The sequence below is a fragment of the Miscanthus floridulus genome, chromosome 7, assembly GCF_019320115.1.
Source record: "Miscanthus floridulus cultivar M001 chromosome 7, ASM1932011v1, whole genome shotgun sequence".
NCBI classification, from domain to species: domain Eukaryota; kingdom Viridiplantae; phylum Streptophyta; class Magnoliopsida; order Poales; family Poaceae; genus Miscanthus; species Miscanthus floridulus.
The window spans coordinates 7,909,081-7,930,635 of NC_089586.1; the positions used below are offsets into that span (position 1 = coordinate 7,909,081).

At 44.6% G+C, this 21,555-nt stretch overlaps 1 non-coding gene across 1 annotated transcript; it reads right to left on the minus strand.

Annotated features, from left to right (window-relative positions):
- Window positions 1–17,789: 17,789 nt before the first annotated feature.
- Window positions 17,790–17,928, minus strand: LOC136468272 (small nucleolar RNA Z247). The gene has a single exon (XR_010761789.1). It is a non-coding gene; the product is annotated as a small nucleolar RNA Z247 (small nucleolar RNA).
- Window positions 17,929–21,555: the final 3,627 nt, after the last annotated feature.

Sequence of the window (21,555 nt, forward strand, 5' to 3'; positions counted from 1 at the left end):
CTGAGAAAGCACCAACTGTTGTTGAGGGGGAGGTGACTTCAGCGAGGGAAGCACCTCTGCACATTCAGTGTCGCCATCCACCTCAATAGATGTTAGGCGACATTGACCAGCGAGTCATGCGGTCCAGGTCATATCAAATCTCTCACTTTGCTCATTCTGCATTTGTTGCTTCTTTTGAACCCCGGGATGTTGGACATGCTTTATCTGATCCTGATTGGGTTAATGTCATGCATGAGGAGTTAGAAAACTTTGAGAGAAACCATGTTTGAGTTTTGGTACCACCTCCACAAGACTGCCATCCCATAGGAACCAAGTGGGTTTTCAAAAACAAACAGAGTGAGGATGGGGTGGTAGTAAGAAACAAGGCTAGGTTGGTAGCCCAAGGTTTTTATCAAAAGGAGGGTATAGATTATGAGGAAATCTTTGCTCCTGTTGCTCGTTTAGAAGCCATTAGGATCCTTTTAGCCTTTGCTGCTTCAAAGGGTTTTAAGCTTTTTCAAATGGATGTCAAAAGTGCTTTCTTGAACGCGTACATAGAGGAAGAGGTTTATGTTAAGCAACCCCCTAGCTTTGAAAATCCCAAGTTTCCAAACCATGTGTTTAAACTCCAAAAAGCTTTGTATGGTTTGAAATAAGCCCCTAGAGCCTGGTATGAGCATTTGAAAATGTTTTTGCTTACAAAGGGTTTCAAAATGGGATCGGTTGATAAAACATTTTTTCTCCTCAAGCAAGGCATTGATACTCTCATTGTTCAGATATACGTGGATGATATCATCTTTGGTGGTTCATCTCATGCTTTGGTTGCCAAGTTTGCAGATACAATGAGAAGGGAGTTCGAGATGATCATGATGGTAGAACTCAACTTCTTCCTCAGGTTGCAAATCAAGCAGACCCGGGATGGGACGTTCATGCTTCAAGGCAAGTACACGAAGGACATCTTGAAGAAGTTTGACATGGGCAAGGCCAAGCCTCTTTCGATGCCCATGTCCACCACGACGACGTTGGATACCGATGAGGACGGTGAGCCAGTGGACCAGAAGGAGTACAGGAGCATGATTGGCTCACTCCTGTACCTGATGGCGATGAGGCCAGACATACAGTTTGCAGTGTGTTTGTGCACTCATTTCCAAGCTTCACTGCGCACTTCCCACAAGTAGGCGGTCAAACAGATCATGAGGTACCTTCGTTTCACACCTGAATTTGGTCTTTGGTACTCCTCTTCTTTGACCCTTTCGCTTTGTGGTTATTTTGATGTGGATTTTGTGGGGTGTTGTTTGGATCGCAAGTCAACTTCTAGAACTTGTCAATTCTTGGGGTCTTCTTTGGTCTCTTAGTCCTCTCACAAGCAAACTAGCGTAGCCCAATCAACCACAGAAGCCGAATATGTTGCTGCCGCTAGCTGTTGCTCCCAGTTGCTTTGGATGATTTACACCTTGAGAAACTTTGGGTTGAGCTTTGAGAGAGTCCCACTTTTTTGTGACAATACCAGTGCTATAAGTGTGGCAAAGAACCCAGTTCTACATTCCAAAACCAAGCACATTGATATCTGTTTTCATTTCCTACGCGACCACTATGAGAAAGGGGATATTTATCTTTGCCATGTAGACACCACCAAACAGCTTGCTGATATCCTCACAAAACCCCTAGATCAAGCAACCTTTGCCTAGCTATGAGGGGATCTGGGGGTGTGCTTCCCTTTTTAGAGGAGGGAAGCTTTGGATCTTGTATAGTTTTTGTTTTGGTTTTTGTATCATATTTGCATTGCATAGCATCATGTATGATAGATCATATTTTGAGCTTCATGAATATAGCTATTAGAATGAAACTTTGCTCTCTTTGGTATGTTCTGTGTGTACATGATGGTGCTTTAGCTTAGGCTCTTTTTGATCACCTGATACATGTTATGAGCTAAGCTTGTTTTTACAACTTGTGAACATGGTTAATAAGTGATGAAACCTAAAATTTTGTTCACCGCTGCGATTGGCAACTAGCATGTATAGGATATGTTGAAATCCCTGCTGCTTTCATGTATATGCTAGGTTGCTATGTCTCTTGCTTTGAGTCATTCACTTGCTTGGACAACTTGGATACTCTTGTGCTAAAATTTGAAATCTAAGTTAAGTGATGAGAAAAGATCGAGATGGGCCTGTACTGTCTCACATCAAGGTATCGGGACTGCTTCCTATTGCACTTAGGATGAACCTAAGCCTTGTAGTGGATGACCAAAACCATTGCCTTTAGCTCCTGATTGTTTCTGACATAGGCTCCGCATGGTTGAAAAGTTAGGCTTGATAGTACTTACAACCTCTCGCACACACATGTTTGACTAATACTTGTGATAAATTGAAACTTGCAAAATCTTGATAATTTTGATCAAACACAAGTGTTAGGTTTGTCTTTGACATAATGTGTGACCGCTGCTTGGGGTAGTTCACCTTGTATATATTTGTTAGCACCAGGTTGATTTCCTGCTTATACTTGCTATGTGCTAATTTTGGTGGTGAACTCTCTCTTTATATGCTTCAAATTGCTCAAAAATGCTTATCATTCATATTTCGTTTCACTTGATCAGTTTGAGCATTTGCTAGCACTTGTGTATGTTGCTATACTCACATAACAGCACCCGTTAGAGCATCTTTTCCTTCTGATTGCTATACTCCTGAAGTACTTGCATTCATGTGCATTCATAGCATCTCTTGAGGGGGAGTTGCAGCCTTTCAGCCTCTTGTTGTGTTTTCAAGGGGGCGAGCTATCTTGATAAGTGCATGTGCCAACAAGGGGGAGAGAACACACAATCCACAAATCCAGAGAGTTGAGTGCATGCATACTTTTGGGAGACTGCATTTGTTCAGGGGGAGTTGCATTTGAGTTGCTTTGCTAGTTGTGTTGAGCCTTTGCCTCTTCTAGAGGGACTAGCAGTTTTCGAGCTTTTGCTAGTGGTGTTGAGCCCTTTCTGCCTCTTCTTGAGGACTAGCTGTGTTTTACTTGGTTGCGTCGAGCCATTGCCCATGTCTTTGGGGACCAAGTTTTGCTCATTTCAAATGAACCCATTTTTTGCTTTTCATTGGCTTTTGGTCATTTTGATGAGTTCTCTTTTCTTTTTCTTCTTCTGTTTCTTTTGCTCAGCTGTTGTGTGTTGGTGTTGACAATGCACTCATCAAGGGGGAGATTGAGAACACAAGGTTGATATGCACCCTTGTGGTTCTTTGTGTGATGAGTGATTGTCAACGAGCTGGCGCTTCGGGTTGAGTTTGTGAACTAACCGTGGCGTGAGTTGGGTTGTGCAACATGTCTCTTGGTTTGTTGTGCGCAGGTGTGGAGCTCGGAGGCGGTGTTTGACGGCGAAGGTGAAGGTCATGTGGGTCTGTGCCGATGGACCGGGAGCGGTGAAGGACGGATGCTAGGCTTGGACCGAGGGACCAGGAGGCCGGGTGACCAGCCGCGATGGCTGATATCTGGGGACATCGACGAGCGCAAGTGTACATGGAGGAGTGACCGTGTTGACCGAGTCATGACAGCGGTCGGGCGAGTCGAGAGGAGGCTCAAGAGGACTTGGCGGTCGAGGACGAGGTGACACGTGTCGAAGCGTGGGGGATGCGTATGGAGTACGCTACTTGCGGGTGGTTTGGTGGTTTGGGCCTCAAAACCCGGGCGACGGTTCCGGCGGGAATCGGAGGCGACATGTGGCGCCATCACAAGGCTTGCATCGAGGCGAAGCTAAGTCATGGAGGGCGCGTGGCCGTCGGATCAGCATATTCCAGAGTTGGGCCACAATACCCCTTCGGTTAGGTGGTTCGCTCAAAATATCTGAGGGTATTTTTGGGACTATGTAATAGATTATGTTTCGGGCATGGTCTAGATTATGTTCCATAAAGAGTATGGTGTCTTCAGCGTATTGTAGTACCGATAAACCACCATCTACTAGATGGTGCACCACACCACTTATCTGAGCCTCTTCATTTGCTCTCTTGATAAGTATGGCCAACATATCAGCTACAATGTTAAATAGAAGAGGCGACAAAGGGTCTCCTTGTCCGAGTTCTTTATTTGTTTGGAAGAAATGTCCAACCTCATCATTTACATTGATCACTACACTGCCGCCCGATATGAAGGTTTGCACCCATTGGATCCATTTGGGAGAAAAGCCTTTCATACGTAACGTTTGGAATAGAAAAGGTCATCTTACCTTGTCATAAGCCTTTTCAAAGTCTATCTTGAAAATAATCCCATTTAAATTCTTTCGATGAAGTTCATGAATCGTCTCATGGAGGATAACAACTCCTTCAAGGATGTTGCATCCTGCCATGAATGCCGATTGGGTCGGACTAATAACATGGTCAGCCACCGTATTGATGCGATTCGTGGCCACCTTAGTGAAGATTTTGAAGCTAACATTAAGGAGGCAAATAGGTCGAAATTGTTGTATCCGAGTGTCCTCCAGAACCTTTGGAATGAGTGTTATTATACCAAAGTTTAAGCTAAACAATGGTAGATCACCGCTGTGGAGACCATGGAACATTAGCATAAGGTCTCCTTTAATGGTGTCCCAAAACTTTTGATAGAACTCAGTTGGGAAACCATCTGGACTAGGTGCCTTGTTATGTTCCATTGCAAAAATAGTGTCTCGGTCTTCCTTTTCAGTAAAAGGGGAGGTTAGGAAATCATTTTCTTCCGTTGTAACTTGTGGTATATTTCCAAATCTTGAGCTATCTAAGGCACACAGAGACTCCTCAGGTGGCCTAAATAGCTCTTTATAAAAATTGGTAATGTAATTTTTAAGATTTTGTTGCCCCTCTATCTTTCCTTCATCTTGATCCAGAGAGAAAATTAGTTTTCTTCTATGTTTGCCATTGGCCACAAGTTAAAAGTACCTTGTATTATTATCTCCTAGCAGAACATCCTTGACCTTGGCTCTTTGGAAATATTTTATTTCCTCTTCTCTAAGGAGCTGAGCTAGATGTTCCCGGGCAAGAGCAAGATCATTTTGCTCTACTTCAAAAAGGTGCCTAACCTCAGCCTCCACATCAAGTTGATTTATGGTTGCTTGCAAACTTTGTTTTTGAGTTTTATACAGGCCTGCCATGTTTGCAGCCCAGCCTCTTAGGTGTCTACGTAAGGCACTCAACTTGTTCCACTTTTGTAATGGGTTGTTGCCTCTCACTGGTCTATTCCAAATTTGTACAACACGATCGTAGAAATCGTCTCGTTGAAACCAAGAAAGTTCTAACTTAAATTGTTTTCCATTTCCTGTAAAAGCTGGTGTGCCCGTGTCTAAAAGCAAAGGAGTATGGTTCGACACCCCCCTATCCAGGGCCTGTACATTGACCAAAGGAAATTTTAATTCCCATTCCGTTGTCATTAAAACTCGGTCCAGTTTCTCGTAGGTAGGAATTGGTAGAGAGTTATCCCAGGTAAATTGTCGACCAGTCAAATCAATCTCCCTGCTGTTCTGCAGTATATTGAAATCTCCACCCTCAAGGGTTGTGGGGGATTTTCTTGGCAAGCCCTTACAAGTTCCGCTAAAAAGGCCGATTTAAAATCGTCTTGTGCTGGACTTGATATATTTTGATTATCATGTAATTTTATATGTGACTTAATACACTTGAATTTGCATGAATATGATTTGCATGTGCGCCAACGTGGCAGTAATTGATTTGCATGTGCGGACGGGGCAGCGTGTGGTTTTTTGCTGGCATGTTAGCGTCCGGTGGCCGGCGCGCGGGGCTGCCTGTGGGCGGCGTCCGTCGGCGGGCCGGCTTGCGGGCGGCGCGCGGGGCTGCGAGTAGCCGGTCGGGGCTGCGGGCGGGCGGGCGTCATCCGGCCACAGCTGAAATTACAAGATTCTTGATTTCCGTATCCTTATTCCAATCAGAGTTAAAAAGGAAAGATATCTCCAAAAAAAAAAAGGATCATGTGGCTCAGAAAAGAATTGGGGAGGTAATTATTTTTTCTTTTTCCAAGTTAATTAATTTAATAGATTAATTCAAAAAATAAAAAATTTCAACAACTTAGATTTGTTTGAGGAATGACCTCCTAAAAAGTAGAGGGGTGCCATAGCATTGCCCCTTAGTATTAGACTCTATAGCCTGGCTAGACGTGCACTCCTCTAGCTCCTATAAGCATGGGTCAGAGTTCGGGACATGAACTGGGCAACCATGAATGTCATCTCAAAAATTCATAACACGCTACTACTCTTAGTAAAACCGGACATGACTCTTATAGTCGATGGAGTAAACAACCATAATTTGTTCGATTGGAAACTAAGCTAGTCTGGTTTCTGGACTCCAAATGGACAGGGGAATTCGCTCAAAGAGCAGAGTACCTTGGATAGATTGGGTTGGATGGTGGCCGAAGTGAAAAGTGTGAGGACGCGATGGATCCAGAGAAGAGGCTTCAAGTGGCAAAGGACTAGCAAATGCAACTCCTGCGTGCCTCGGTGCGTGTGTGCAGTTAAATAGTTGGCTCTACTCGCCGTTGACAAGCTGCAAGGAAAGTAGTTCTTCGATCCAGAATAATCATTTCTTTTTTTCTGTCATGGAATAATTCGACTTGGAGACTTGGCTAGTGGACCTCAATGGCTACCGAGTCTAAATCACAGCGGCAGCCGGCAGGGCACGCTACCTCGTCCCTTATAACGATCCACCGAGCAGAGCAGAGCAGCTACCTCGTCCCTTGTAACGATCCACTAGTGATTAGGGCACGCCCCTGCGCGGGGGCTAGCACCGCAATTTTTTTGTTTTTGAAAAAACACAATTAATTATGGATAGATGTACAAAGCAGAGCCGAAATGTTTGAAGATTACAAACCTAACGCACACAGCTAATATAGGACTTAAGATAAAAATTTCTGTCTAAGCAACTCAATGCATACAATTACTCGTCCCTACATTCTCAATCATCTTGATGTCGATATTACATTGTTGCCCGAAGGAAAATTTGATCAAATGGTTACTACATACATGTTGCTCAAAAATAATTTGTCAAACTATACAGAACATCTCTATATCAAATCAAAGAACGTAGAGTTCAATTCACATAGCCCAGCATATCATCTCTTCAATCAGCAAGAAGGCAACGTATTGGATAGGACCGCTTCATCTATAGTTGGATAGGACCGCTTTATTTTATTAGCAGTCATGATCAGTTCATTTATCTAACCATTCTAGGTAAGCACCTATGCTATTTTCAAGCATGTGGTAAGCAATTAGAACCATTTTATTCTCTTCCAAGTTCCAGTTCTTACTACGGTACTAGACCATAGCCTAGTCGTACCGCATCACGCGGCGATTCGTGAATGAATGTATCCAAGTTGGGTACCCCGAAACACACGCCTCATCCGCACCCCGGACACGAATAAGACCAACCCGTTCCACTCCTGTCAAGGGTCTAGGTCCCCGTCCAAACTTGGACTCTAAGCCCCCACACATGAGTCCCGGACTCAGCATGGTGCTTAGACCTCCACCCAAAAATTCACCTCTAAAAGTCGGTCCGGAAAGAGCCGGAACCCATGACAAGAGAGTAACAAGTCTTCCCGCTCCCATAAACAAGTATGTGATCAGGATAAAACTCTGTGACCTGACTACCATCCACAGCAACGGACGGTCCTCAAACGACACAGGCGGGACAAGTGCAATCAGAGCCTCGCTCAGTTGCCTAGCCAAGTCCATTCCAAATCCAAAGTACAGTCCCGCCCGGTCTCCAATTATTATCCATATATATTCCATGTGATAGTAATATGATAATAATAACAATAATAGATAATCCTATCTCTCGTGAATGACAGGCAATCACTCGACTTCTACAAGAGTCCTATAGCATGGCAATCTACACGATCGTGTCATACTAGTAAGACTCATGGGATAAGGATATATATATATATATATATATATATATATATATATATATATATATATATATATATATATATATATATATATATATATATATATGCATGTGGTTTTCATTCAACTCCTCAAAATTTAATGCACAAACATAATATAAAGTGCAGAAAAGTAGGGGTTATGCACCGGGGCTTGTCTGGGTAAGATTTAATCAGAAGTTAGCTTTCCATCGTGGCGACACGATCTCCAAAAGTACCATATCTCCAGCAACTCCCGATGACTCCGCGATCCATCGACATTCCTATTATGGTATGCAATGCGATGCAGTGATGATGCAACAGTTAATTAACAAGGCAACAACAACTCTTAAAACAGAGTACATACTATGAACTAATAAGCTAGCTCTAATGACTAACGTACTAATCTACGTATCAACATCGTCGAGAAAGGCGTCATTTCCGAACAAGTGTTTTAGTTATACAATTCCAAGGTGTTTCTTTATTTCATTTATTTGATTTACTATATATTCAAACAAGGGCTCATTTGCTATCGTAGCAATTTAATTACTCTGCAGCTACAAAAATTATAGTGACACCTAACCATATGATAAACCTACCATAAAATTTTTAGAGTTAATACTATCACTGATTTAGCACAAAAATTCCTACAAGTTTATGTCTTAACAAATATTAAGCATGTTAAAATAATTAGAGCAACCCTAAAAACATACAGAACCTATGTGAACAAATACACTATCAGATAGATCATGATTTTAGAAACTTACAAAAATATGTATATCATGTATTGCGGAATTTAGAATCTACGTACTCCCACATATACATATTCCCAACATACATACATGTAGCACTTACTACCCAAACCATCGTCTTATTGACGGCATAGCCTCAACGGACGGCACAACCCACACATGAGGCACTGTCATATAAACATGTGTGTAACATGTAAATAATCAAGCACCATATAAGCACTTCCCTGGACCGGCTGTGTGTCCGATCATGCTCTCACAACTCACACTTACCGAGGCATAGAGGCAATTGATCCATACATTACCATTCAAGCGAATGGCGCCCATACAATAGCACGCCGTATGAGCAACGAAATAGAAATATGGTGTAAGAACCCCTAAGTCAGTACTTAAATAAGCCACCTAGAGTCCTTAACTGGGCATAAAGGATATGACCACTGGCACACACTTAAGTTTTAAATCAGAGGTTTAAACACCTATATAACTATAAGTTGGCAATTAGTTTTGTAACACAAAGCCCTTTTGTTTTAAATACACACATGAACAGTAACCTGCTAAACCTTGCTTCGATGCCAGCTGTGGCAGAACCGATCAATTTATACAGGCTTAAGTAAGAAAATCACCTGCCGACGCAGATAAATTAACGTACTTGAGTCCATACAAACCCGGTAGTCTGTGAAATCACGAAGGATTTTAAACCAACCAACATACAAGCCAAGATCATACAAGTTTAGCAGCCACCATTCATATGTTACATAAAGTTCACAACATCATTTCAAATACATCGGAGTTTAGAACATAAAGTTATTACAAACCAAGTTCATAATAAGTAGAGGAAGCAAATATTTTTGAAACCACACACGCACACTTAGTTCAGATATAGTGCCATATACTGATCAAGTCCCACAAAAGCAGTAGATGAGACGTAAGGAATGACCACGCCCTTAGTCTTAGTTGTCGCCCATCGCTGGGTAAAGATAGTTGATGCAGTAACCATAGTACATCTGATCATCTGCAACAACAATGGGAACAAAGCCCTGAGTACGAGAATGTCCTCAGCCAGAGTTACCCGTCTTAAACAGAAATAAAGTGGCACCAAGGAGCATGCAAAGCTTTCTTTTAGTGGGCTAGCTTGACTCATTTGCGAAAAGCATAAGTTATCATGAATAAACCATTTTAAGTACTTTTGCACCATCTTTGTTATAACCTGTTAATCTAGGTAAGCACCTATGCTAAAGCAATCACTTAATTAACTATTAACATCAAAGTTACCATCTCAGGTTTAGCATTTCCAACATAATCCACATAACCATCCATGTTCCATCATCATTACTACGATGCCGTAGCTCGAGTCAAGTGCTCACTGTCCAGGAGCGATGGCGATTCGAATCGATTCCTAACCAGCTGGTGATTTATTCCTCCCACAAACCACACTCACTGATCAAGTGAGCTACAGGTCACCGATGATACTATTTCGGTAAACATCGTGGGACAATCTGGAGCCGCAGTACCCAGGGACCGCCCGACTGCCACGAATCAGGCTGCACCTGCCCTTGGGCTCACTCTTCGCGCCCCTGTCATACCCCCATCAGCACCAATACATGCACCCATGTAGATCCTGGCCCGAATAGTGCCACTGGCTTCGCGGTCGAAACGACTTATTCGGTCAGCTAAATGTGAGGCATGCCTTCAATATGACAAGAGGGACAAGCAACGATCGGTCCTTAACCGACACAGGTGAAAACTACAAGCACCCCAGAACCCTGTCTGGTTGCCCACTACTTATTCCACCCGATCTCCATTTATCTATTAACACTTGGTTATTTCATGATAGCATCCATAGCTAAGTATCCAGGTAACCACCTATAATTGCCGGTGATCGAAAATCACCGACTGCTACCGGTCTAAGCAGGGCTAAGCATTTAACTCAGTCCTAGACCTAGCAGGCTAAGTTATATTAAAGTAGACAAGGATATAATACATGCATCAACGGTTTCACTCAACTCCTATAACTTAATGCAACAATATATATATAACTTATATATAGTTAATTGTTTTATAAAGTAGGAGACTTAGAATGCTCCGGGGCTTGCCTTTTTTGAATGAGTTAGGCTGGTGGTCCATGCACTCCGAGAGTTCCTCGCCGGGTTCCTCGGCCTCGGGCACCTCCTATGCCTGGATCTCCTACGGATCTGCTCCCGCCTGCTCTTCTGGCACTGCTACTGGAACTTCCTCCTATGATCCTATATGATGCATAGGTATGTGTGATTATGAAAAATCGTGCATAGGATGAAATGAGGTATGATGAGCATGAATGATTGCATGTAGATGAACAATTTCATTTCTATTTTACCGAGTAGGTGCAAATCCCCTCTCCGGTAAAATAAAACATATAACAAACAAGACATGCATGCACAACACACATCACTAATATGTTAATCAAACCAGCAGGTTATTTAGTGCTTCAAGGATACACCAAAGCAACACATTTTAACTAAACATGCATTAAGGAGTCTTAATTAATTCTATTTTAAACAAGGCTTGAACAGCAACCTATATTTCCTAAGCTCATAAAAATTTGAGAAAATTACAGTAACCTCCTTATGTCTACTGGAGTCTATCATAAAATTTTCACTTCAATTGGATAAGCATAACAGCCTATACTACTCACTAAAGGAAGACGGAATGCTTTGCTCCTCAAGTCTGTGTGTTTACTGTGGAGTTCCCTGACCTATTTATAGCTGCAGGTGGAGTAACTATCAAGGCGTGATGGTTGCAATGGTTGGCGATGAGGTGGGGCTGGTTGGCCTAGGGGGAGGCCGGCCGGCCATAGGATCCCACTGACTTGGCCTTCAACGCTCAGGATCACTCCCCAAAGGCGGTTGTCCAAGTACTGGTCCAGGAATCTTGCCCGTATAACAGCCGAAGGGGCCGGCCAGCCTAGGTGGGGCCAGCCACCCTGGGGACTTCATCCCTGGCCCTCCGATCCACCTCCTTCAGCGCCTTGATGGTCAGGATGGCACACCCACATGGAAAGTTGGTGACATTTGTGTGGTCTTGTTCTGACATCGAATCCAAAGTAAGACCATTCTCACCATCCGGGGGTTACCGACCTTAATCCAAAGGTTAGCATCCCTTGAGGGTGTGCTTTCTCCCTCGGATCAGTGATGTGGCACGGGGCTGAGGTGGCTAGGCCGGCCGGCCTAGGCTAGGCGGCCGGCCTGGGTTTTGCCCCCAATTTGACCCAATTTCCTCCACTTTGTTCCTGCAGTCAAATACTTACCAAAACTTGTGGAACTTCATTAGAAATCTAATATTTGCATGGAATCTTATTGTTTCTCCTCTTTATTCCAGAGAATTTGGCGGTCGAAATGTGGAAATAATGGCCACCAACACCCCCCAAGCTTAGATCTTTGCTTGTCCCGAGCAAAGTTAAGACTTAGGATTGGTGGATCAGGAGTTGCTACAATGAGCATGTCTTCCAAATACCTGATGTACAAACCAATGTTCTTGAAGAAATTTGAAGCAGAGTAGCAAGAATTCAGATTCTGCTTTGGGGTATATAGCTTATAGCTATGGGGCTTTATTGCTTTTTCCTTATCTCAGAGTGTTGGTATGGTGTTGCTCGAACTTTCCCCTCTACTGTTCAGATTGGTGTCTCGGAGGTTTTACAGAGTAATTGAAAAGAAAAACTCGAAGTCCCCATATGGTACTCTCAAATAGCTCAAAGTTTTACCAAGCCATGGCATAGCCAACCTTCCTACCTTCTATGGCTGATATGTGGAGCTTTAAGTTGGGTAGAGTATGGCAGACTTAGGTTGCTTAATTTTGTCATCAAAGATTGGTTCAAAAGATGGAACATCTGAGCACACCCTGACCATTGGAAAGATGTGTTTGGTGGAAGAGGGACAAGATGGAACTCGTTGTTGGTTTTATTTGCACTAGCCCTTATTTAGTTTGCTCTGTCTTGACCTTACTTGCACAAGTATTTGTCCTCCTCTTTCTTCCTCTCTCTCTCTCTCTCTTTTGGACTAAGAGGAAGGGAGGACTAATACATTTTCTTGATTTTCAAGTTGCGAGGACTTTAGAAATGAGCATTTATTACTGGGCATATACGTGGTGTGTATATGGTGGCATTGGGTTGTATGTGGAAGTGGCAGTTAAATGGATCTGAGATGAGTGGATGCTGGATTCAGGGTAAATTCACAGCATGATCAGACTAAAGGGAAGGTTAGCAATCAAAGGCCATGCGAAGGAGAAGGGTGTAGGAGTGCTCAGAATTCCGTCTAATGGACCCAAAAATTGGCAAGGCTCAGAGCAGTCGAAAGTGGCTATTTGTGGAGGTTTTGAAATGTAACGTATTTGGCTTTGCTAGGAAATAAACCATAGGGGAACTTTAACATTATTTTTGCACCCACAAAGTTAAGACCTTAATTGTGGAGATCCAAAATGTGCTATTGTATCCAAACTCTAAGAGAGTACTGAGTTGTATAACAAGCATTTGCAAAACATAAATAGAGCAACTATTCATTATTTGTAAGATAGAGGAGAAAAACACTAAAGCTCTACACATGCTTGGGAAATTTTATTTGACCTAAAAAAGAGTTTTTTAGAACGTTATTTTATTATTTAATACTCTTATTAGGATGGTCATGGCATGATAAATGAACCCCTACACCCCCCGCCCCGTGAGGTTGGCTGAGAGCCTAGTGGGGGAAGAACCTGATGCTATCGAAATAATCGCTCAAACTCCCTTGCACGGAGAGTGTGACTCCATAGTTCACCTAGGCCAGCTGGGTGTTGTGGTCGATCTCTTGCTGAAGGGCTATACCTATACCTGGTCCTTCATGACCCCCACTCGGTCCATGAGGTAGGGTTCATGAACTAGTTAGGAGGATGACGGACGGCTCTAGGAAGAAGAAATCGTCAAGGCTCCGATCGCGAGTTAACAGTTTCAGGCGCCCATAATCTAGCATCTCTATGTATTGACATGTTATGTGCATATTTTGTTTTGTTTGATACATGCAGGATGAGCAGAGGAGCAGCACTGAATCCGGCGGCTATCTGGAGCGGCATCTGTCATGATCGATGGGCACGACGGTGCCGTTTCCAGGGAAGAAGAAGCGCAGGCGGCACGAGATGCGCGTCCAATACCGGAGCCTGACGAAGACGCCCACCTTCCACCGAGTGCGCGCCTTGCCCTGAAAGATTATGGGGTAACTATGGTTGCCTATCTTAGCTCACCATAGGTTGCATGTTTATATATATAGAACAAGAATTACAGATATAGATAGTTTAAACTAGGACTCCTAACTTAAGTTCTATTCTATCTATAGCAAACTACAGGAGTCCATCTATCTATGAGATATGTTCGGTTACAACTCTAGTATAACATGTTTACAATCTCTAACACTCCCGCTCAATCTAAACTTTCCTAGCCACCTTGAAGTTTGAGATTGCAAACAAATGTATTCATCTTTGCAACCGGTAAGGCTTTTGTAAATCCATCTACCAACTGATCTCCAGAAGAGATGAACCGAACTTGTAGCTGTTTTCTCATAACTCTTTCACGTACGAAGTGAAAATCAATTTCAATATGTTTTGCTCTAGCATGAAACACGGGATTAGCCGATAAGCATGTTGCACCAAGATTATCACACCAAAGAATTGAGGTGCGCTGCACTTTAACCCCAAGTTCGGTCATCAGTTGCTCAAGCCATATTATTTCTGCAGTAGCATTAGCCATCGCTTTATATTCTGCTTCTGTACTAGATCTTGAAACAGTTGGCTGTTTTCTAGCACTCCATGATATAAGATTACTTCCATAGAATATTGCGAAGCCTCCAGTAGAACGCCTATCATCTGTATCACCTGCCCAATCCGCATCTGAGAAGGCACTGATGAATGACGACAATACCTTTTGAATATGCATCCTGAGTCCAATGGTGTGTTGTACATATCTAAGTATTCTTTTAACTGTAGTCCAATGAACAGAGGTCGGTGCGTGAAGAAATTGGCATACTCTGTTGACAGCAAAGGATAAATCTGGTCGTGTAATTGTCAAATACTGAAGAGCACCAACTATACTTCTGTAGCGAGTAGCATCTTCTGGACTGAGAGGAACACCATCATAGCTCAACAGCTTCTCAGATGTAGATAAAGGAGTCGTGCAAGGTTTGCAGCCGAGCATTCCAACACGCTTCAACAAGTCTTGTGCATACTTAGCTTGAGATAGAGTTATGCTATCTAAATCTTCTTTAACTTCTATACCCAAGAAGTAATGTAATTTGCCAAGATCCTTTAGTGCGAAGTCTTCTTTTAAATCAGCGAGAAGAGTTGTCACTGCTTCAGGTGATGAGCTCGTAACAATAATATCATCAACATAGATAAGCATATAAATAGTTGTACCACCCCTATGATATATAAAAAGAGACATGTCTAATTTTGACGGCACAAAACCTAGAGTGATTAATTTGGAACTTAACCTGGAGTACCACGCCCTAGGCGCCTGCTTCAGCCCATAGATAGCCTTGTCCAATTTACATATATATCCTGGTGTTTTAGTATCCTCAAAACCCAGAGGCTGCTTCATATAAACTTCCTCTTCCAGAACACCATTCAAGAACGTGTTCTGCACATCAAGTTGTCTGAGGCACCATCCCCTTGACACTGCAATAGAGAGTACCAATCTAACTGTAGCTATCTTGACAACTGGGCTGAAAGTGTCTTCATAGTCGATGCCATAGCGTTGCTTGAATCCCTTGGCAACTAATCGAGCTTTGTATCTATCAATACTCCCATCGGCTTTTCGTTTGATTTTGAAAACCCATTTGCAATCAATAACATTCTGTCTAGTTTTTCTTGGAATGAGATGCCAAGTTTTATTCTTAGCTAGAGCTTGAAATTCCACTTCCATTGCATCACGCCACTTTGAATCTGAAATAGCTTCATCAATGAAATTAGGTTCACCAGTAGCACTAAACATGCCATATCGAATCATACCATCATATAGCTTCTTTGGTTTGATAATACCGCTTTGCAACCGTGTTTGGTGATGCGGGGGATCAGGTGTGGCTACTAGAGAACTAGAGGTTGTAGAAGATCCGGGCGCAAATTCATGTGCACCTGATGCTGTAGCTTGCAGCGGTGGTGCATGTGCACCTGATGCTGTAGCATGCAGCGGTGTCCCAGGTGGAGACTCCTCAGACGCATGCAGCATCCGCGGTGGAGACTTAGACACCACCGCATTACCCCCTCCTGTCGCCGCACTGTTGTCTTCTGGCGTAGCAACAGCGGTCGGCAGCTGGACTGCTGTTCCCCCATGCGATGTAGCATGCGAAACAACACCGTTCGACAAGCTAGGAGGAGATAGCGTTTCCACCTGGGAGCTGCAGCCTGGGCTATGTGCGCCACGTTGTGCTGATAGCGCTAGGAGCATAGGCATGGGACCTACAATTTTCTCTGAAGATTCACTAGAAACAGCAGGTACGTCAGTAGTATTAGTAATATCAGATGCAGCACAGTCATCATCCCCTAGATTTCGAAGGGAAGAAGGCAGTAGGACAATTTCTTTTCTAAGAGAGGGGCCGGCGTTAGGATGGAGCTTTGAAAAGGGAAACACAGCTTCATCAAAAACAACATCACGGGAGATGTAAATGCGTCCAGTGGAGATATCGAGGCACTTGAAACCTTTGTGCATGGAACTATAGCCAAGGAAACCACACTGAGTGGATCGAAAAGATAACTTCCTGGAATTATATGGCCACAGATTGGGCCAACAAGCGCAGCCAAAAACACGGAGATTGCTATAATCGGGTGCATCATGAAAAAGACGAGTACTAGGAATTTCAAAATCAATAACCTTGCTGGGAAGAATATTAATGAGATAGGTAGCTGTAAGGAAAGCTTGATCCCAAAATTTTAAAGGCATGGAAGCATGAGCAAGGAGAGCTAAACCAACTTCAACAATATGTCTATGTTTGCGTTCAGCAACACCATTTTGTTGATGAGCATGAGGACAAGACACTCGGTGTGTGATCCCAATTTGCTTGAAGAAGGAATTTAATTTTTCATACTCGCCTCCCCAATCTGATTGAACACAAAGAATTTTCTTAGAGAACTGTCTTTCTACTAAGTTTTGAAAGTCTTGGAAAATTCGAAAGACATCAGATTTATGCTTCAACAAATATATCCAAGTGTATTTTCTATAGTCGTCAATGAAGCTAACATAATAGCTATAACGCCCAACAGAGATGGGCGCAGGCCCCCACACATCAGAATAAATCAGATCAAGAGGAGCACTAGAAATTTTATTGGAAACAGAATAAGGCAGTTGATGGCTCTTGGCCCTTTGACACGAATCACAAATTGACTCAACATTCTTGGAACTAGCACACGGCAATTTATTTGAGCTAAGGATCTTCTGAACTATGGGAGTAGCAGGATGACCTAGACGACTATGCCATAACGATGTAGAAGGGACATGGACTCCAAAAACTTCATGCTTTGACTCTATTTTTTCTTCTGATGGAATGAGAGGATACAGGCCACCTTTGCATCTACCGTGATGTAAAGTCCTCTTCGTTTCCTGATCCTTAACGAGAAAGAAATCAGGGTGAAATTCAAGAAAAGCATTGTTATCTTTGGCAAGTTTATGAACTGAAATAAGGCTTTTGGCAGAAGAGGGCACATGAAGAATATTGTTCAAATAAAGTTTACTGGAAGGGGTATGAAAGACTGTATGCCCAATATTACTAATACTCATACATTTGCCGCTGGCGTTATGAACTTGTTCATTGCCACTATATTTATCACGGACGGTCATCTTGTCAAGTTCGCCGGTGATATGGTTAGTGGCCCCGCTGTCCACATACCAATTTGTATCAACACCATAAGCTCCTGCTGGCCGCCCATGGTACTGGTTGTCTTCCTCATAGCGAAAATAGCATTGATTTGCTTCATGATTTGTCTTCTTGCAGATTTGACACGGCACCTTCTTTGTGCCTTGCGAGCTGTTGCCTTGAGTATTACTGGTGAAATTCTGATTGTTGTTTTGTCCATTACGCCCTGAATTGGATCGACCTCCACGTCGACCACCAGAGCGACTACGGCTTCCACGACCACGGGATGCCATATTAGCTGAAGACTGAAATTGATCGGTTCCTTGATACATCTCGAGCCGAAGATCGTACTCCATAAGTAGCGAATATAATTCAGAAAGTGAAAGGTCTCCTGACCGGCCCATCATAGAGGAAACAAAGGGGTGATAATCATAATCTAAACCATTAAGTAGGTGAGCAACCACCTCATCATCGTTGATGACGACGCCGGCTGACGCGAGCTCATCCTTGATGTTTTGCATCTTGTTGAAGTAGGCTGTCGTGGTAAGACTGCCCTTCTTGGTGGTGGCCAATTGCATGCGCAGATTTGTAATCCGTGCTCTTGATTGTCCTGCAAACATAGCCCCTAACGCCTTCCATGCCTGCGCAGAGGTTGTTGCAGTCGTGATCCCGGCGAGGACCTCCTTGGAGACCGAATTCACCAGGTAGCTGAGTAGCTGTTGATCTTTTTCCACCCATGAGTCATGCTCTGGGTTGGGAATTTCCTTCTTCTTGCCGTCGACTTCAGCTTCAAGTACTTGTCGCGGCTCGGGGATAGTTCCATCCAGAATCCCAAGCACCATGGTGCCTCGAACAGCAGGCAGGAACTGAGTTTTCCACAGGACAAAGTTATCCCGTGTAAGCTTGTCCAACACCGGATGTCCGAAAGGAGAGGATTGGTGCCTTCCATCATGAGAAGAAGACGACGACATCTTGTTTGTCGTGTAGGAGGAGCGTCACAATCTTGAGTTGCGCCCTTCTGTTGCGACGTCGCGGGAGGAGCGTCACGAGCAGCGTCGCGGCCCCCTTGTCACGAGGATATGTTGACGGGATTTTTTTTAGATCTATTCTAGGAAGAGGCGGCTCTGATACCATGAAAGATTATGGGGTAACTATGGTTGCCTATCTTAGCTCACCATAGGTTGCATATTTATATATATAGAACAAGAATTACAGATATAGATAGTTTAAACTAGGACTCCTAACTTAAGTTCTATTATATCTATAGCAAACTATAGGAGTCCATCTATCTATGAGATATGTTCGGTTACAACTCTAGTATAACACGTTTACGATCTCTAACATGCCCAACAGGTCGAATGGCACGGCACCACGCTCGCCTTGGGCGCCGCATCCATAGCCTGCGTCCCCTCAGCGTCCGCCTCGCCGAAACGACGTTGTACCGCAGCGGCAGGGAGCTCTCCCGCGCCACCACGAAGGGTTCCGCACACAGGAGGGCGACGTCGACGGCGTTGAATCCCAGGGCGAGATCAACGCGGGAGAAGGTGATGGACATCTGCAGGGACTGGATTGTGCCGCCCTGGTCGTACTGCAGCAGCCCCAGCCGCGCGTCGGAGACTGCCAGGTACGGCATCTTGGGCTTGAAGAGCATGTACACGGCGAACACCGCCGCGCCGGCCACGATCACGGCGATGGCCAGCACGGTGCACAGGATCACCGTCGCCCACGCCCACCACCCGGAGCTCCTACGCTCTCGTGATCCGCCCCAGACCACCCACGCCCGTGCCTCCGCCACCGGTACTGGTTTCTTCCTCGTCGCGGCCTGTTCTTCTTCCTCCCGCTCCTGCTTGACGTCGTCGGCCTCCGGCGGCGGCGGCTTGCTGGGATCCTTTTCGAACTCGTCGGCCTGCCCCGCGTACCTGCGCATGCGCTGCGTGGCGAAGTGCCCGCCGCGCTGGCGGTCGTGCGACACCTTGTACGACAGCAGGGTGGCGAAGAGCGCTGCCCAGGTCTTGAGGCTGAGGAGGTGCTGCAGCTCCTCCCAGAGCCTGCGTATCATGCGGTTGGGCGGCTTAGCCTCGAGGACCTTCTGGTGCTCCCCGAGCTTTCTGTGGGCGCTGTCGTAGTTGCAAGTTGCAATCGCCTCGTCTATCTTGTCGACGTATCTGATACGCTCCAGCTCCTGCTCCACCTCAGCGTTCATGGCGCCCGGGCTGGCTGATCTGGTGCGGCGCATAAAGCACCACCTCATCCGGTGACCACGAGGGCAGTAGAAAGTTTCTCCTTGGACTCTGCAAGGCACGAGAAATGTGTTGAAGATTCATTCATTGTTAATTAGAGCGATGCATATCCCATATAGACGAGCTAGCTAGCGTCATCGGTCAAGTTGCGTTGGGACTTGTGCACACCGTACCTGTACGAGCATCGGGCGAGCAAGACAGCCACGCGGTGCTCATTGTGGACGGCAGGGAGGAGGACGCGGACGAGGACCTTCCGAGCTTCGCCGCTGAAGAGATCGCCAAAGCTGACGGTGACCAAGCCGGCGGCGCTGTCGCCCACCTTCGGGTCGTAGCTCCCGGCGTACACCTCCTTCGCCTCTATCGTGGAGTGGCCTGGCTAGCTGCTGCCACACGGTGAGATTGAGGTCCTGGACCACCACGCTGAGGAGGCCACCAAGGATCTCCGCGAACCGCACGGTAAAGCTCCTGTCGTCGCTAACGTAATGGAACGTTCCCCACTGGCTCTTGCTCACGATCGACTCCAGCACCTACAGGGCCGTTCAAACCAGCTAGCAGTGTACGTACGTCATTATATACACTGGTATGGCATTACTACTGTGGTACGCCCGCATGCACGGTGGAGAGGCGGTCCATGGGGCCGAGCTTACCGATCACGAAATTCATGGCCCTCTTCAGCTTGTTGAGCTTGTCGCCTTCCATGCATGCTTCCGCTGACGTCCAGGACAGCCACGAGGTCCAGCCCCGAGAGCTCACTAGCGGAGGACGTGTCCACGACCTCCACCAGCACTTGCTGCCAGTTCGCCTCCAGTGGCGCCTTGTCGTTGCAGTGCACTGCCTTTTTGGGCCCTGCAACCATGCATATCAGGAAACATATATATAGAAGAGGTATAGTGATCAATACCATTATTCTTTTTTTGAAGGTTATCAATACCATTATTGGAAATGATGTTCAGGAAACATAGAAGAACTGAATGCAACGGGGACGATCGGGACCTGCAGCCGGCGCCTTATCATCGCTCAAGGACATTATTACCAATCCCGACTGGCGGGGCGCTTGCTTGCTAGCGCCTTAACCGATATGGTGATAATAAGTACTAGGAGGTTCATAACAAGTTATTTATTAATAATCCATATAGGCACGTACTCTTATATAGAAGCTAAGATCAATGAAGTAGTGGCCACCATGCATGGGAATGGAATACATGGATGATTCATGGTGTTTCATTCGGGAAGGGTTTGGTATGTTCTTTGCTCTCCCTCACAGCTTCCTTCTTTCGGCCAAGCAAAGGATGAAACATATACGTCAGAGCCATCGGAGTTCATTGACACTGACGAAAGCATCACATAAAGGTATTGAGTACTACATAAAAACTATACTTAATTGTAGATTACAAGCAACTGATACTGTTCGGTCCTAAGTTAATAAAGAAAATAGATGGGCGCGTGCTGAACTGATTCATAAACCACTCACTCAAAAAATAAATCAGATCCTGATAATGAAATACAAATGTACGTACTTGATGAGTTCATTTGGTCTAGGTTAATGCCATTGCCAGGGGATGATCTTTTCTGTTTCGGGAAAGCAGAGTTTATTTCTCCTCTGGCTTATTCCTTTTAATTTGTACGTCCACTTCAGCTACACTTGCTTCGTTTTTCAGCGTGTGTGTGTGTGTGTATGTCATCCCCTGGCTTTTCGGACCACATCCTTTTAAAGAGGACAGGGGGACCTTAGACACACACACACTTTTCGTACCACATCCTCGCTTCATTTCAAAGAAGAGTCCAGAGGAACCTTAGACATGGTGCGCTTTGGGTCTTATATGACTAGTGATTTTGTCTTTTTTATTTGATTTAGTTCTAAAAAATTCA